This window comes from Rhagoletis zephyria, unplaced genomic scaffold (assembly GCF_001687245.7).
Source record: "Rhagoletis zephyria isolate East Lansing unplaced genomic scaffold, Rhagoletis_zephyria_1.1 Rzeph_scaffold_52781, whole genome shotgun sequence".
In the NCBI taxonomy this organism is placed as follows: Eukaryota; Metazoa; Arthropoda; class Insecta; order Diptera; family Tephritidae; genus Rhagoletis; species Rhagoletis zephyria.
This window is the reverse complement of record NW_016209834.1, coordinates 1-1,936: the sequence shown is the minus strand read 5'-3', so window position 1 is coordinate 1,936 and position 1,936 is coordinate 1. Positions and strand designations below refer to the sequence as shown.

At 35.0% G+C, this 1,936-nt stretch overlaps 1 pseudogene; it reads left to right on the top strand.

Moving 5' to 3' along the window:
* The first annotated feature begins 1,014 nt into the window (after window positions 1-1,014).
* LOC108355989 (malignant T-cell-amplified sequence 1 homolog) lies at window positions 1,015-1,928 on the top strand (annotated as a pseudogene).
* Window positions 1,929-1,936: the final 8 nt, after the last annotated feature.

Genomic DNA, 1,936 nt, shown 5'->3' with positions numbered 1-1,936 from the left:
GTTCTTCGTTGGCCATTTCATTCAAGTTGGGTATGTTTAGTTGACGCTACATAATCATATAGAAGAGTACATTTACATATATTCATCTATTTATAAAAATGTTTGCATTACCTCCACTAAAATATTTAGCAACTGTTCTCGCGTCATTAGTTCGGCAAATGTATAGTCCATGTTCGAGGAACATTTCAAAGCTACATAAAGCGTGTTACGCTTTGTTTTGTATTATTTATTAACAACAAAAGGCCCAATCTTTAAGAGTTGTTAGAATATGCACAAAATAAAGTACTATTTTTCCCACATTTTATTCAAATAGAAATGTTAAAAAGATATCGATACATCTAAAATGGCAGTTTCGATACATCATTAGTTCGAGACTCGAAGTCTCCCGACAAGAAAACGAAATTCCCGATTCGCGGAGTTTACACGATTCAATATTTGACGCTATGGGGAACAAAAGCAAGCGGACAGCTACTTTGGCTTTGCCGATTTTGTCAATTCTCATATAAAAATAAACAGTTCTTAGGTCGGTGTTATGCAGACAAACTTTTGTTTGGCGAATTAAATGGCGGCTGTTTAGTTTGCTCGAAGGTGGGTATGTCGAGTTTGGCACAGGGTTGCACGCTGATTGTGGTTTTCATGCATATTGCCAACACAACATTAAAATTTCAGATGTACATATCGTGCGCAAATTATTTTTTTACAGCATAAATACATTTCTGTCTTTCGGTATCAGAGCAACTTTGTGTACAACAATTATTTAACATTTTTGTGTATGGTAACACTACTTTTACAGCTGTTTGGCTCAACAAAATTAGTTTGCTGTGAGAGTCGCCAAGTTCGGTCTCTGTGAGTTCGCTGCAAGAACAATTACATGCAGATTGCCAAACAAAATTTCTGCATAACACCGTCACGTTCGCCTCAAACGAAGTTGTAACTCCTTTTGGATTGTGCAAACTCCTCTAATGTTACAAATTATAAATAGCGAATTGTAAACAATTTCAAGCTAACAAAAAACAATGTAGGATAAATTGAAAATTCAGCTCATGTTCTATAACCAAATCGATAACAATGAGCTTATACAGATCAGCTCTTATTAAACAAACTACAACTTGCGTGGTGTAGAAATGCCACAATTATCCCTGAAGCGACATCAACTTCCGGTAGTGCATGGTTAAAAAATTTCAGTCACCCTGTACTTCCTGTAGTGCATTGTCAAAATGTTTTGGTCACCCTGTTTTTTCCGGTAGTTTTTCGCTTTTTTGTTGACATTCGCTTTTGTTTTGTTGTTGTCTGCTTTGTGCTGCATGCTTTACGAAAAAAATTGCAGTCATTTTGCGATTTTTTCGTACAAATACGTCCAAAATGTTTAAAAAGTAAGTTTGGCCTTAATAAGACGTTGATTGAAATTAACAAAATAAAATATTCGGCATTATAGGTTTGAAGAAAAGGAAAGCGTTTCCTCTCTACAGCAGCTGAAGTCGTCTGTGCAGAAAGGCATCCGTGCGAGACTGTTGGAAACGTATCCATTTCTGGAAACACACATTGATTTAATACTCCCGAAAAAGGATTCATACCGCATCGCCAAATGGTAATTAAAAATTATTGATATAAAAATGAATTGTGTAGTTCTAGCTGTAAATATTATAGCCACGATCATATAGAGCTCTTAGTTACGGGGAANTATTGGCATTACTACTTTGTCTACAGAGGATATGTAATTTAGAGCTCCTTGTATTTTGTTCTTATTAATGCCTGGTATTTTTTCAGCTCAAAAGTCAATAAGGGAGTAGGAGTGGAAAACTGCCATTACCTTAATGATGGTCTGTGGAAAATGAAAGTTGTAAAGTAAAAATTGGTTTATATTATCTGATTATATGATTAAATAGCTAATCGGATAAGTTAGCCTGAAATGTTTTGTATTAATAATATCGTATTG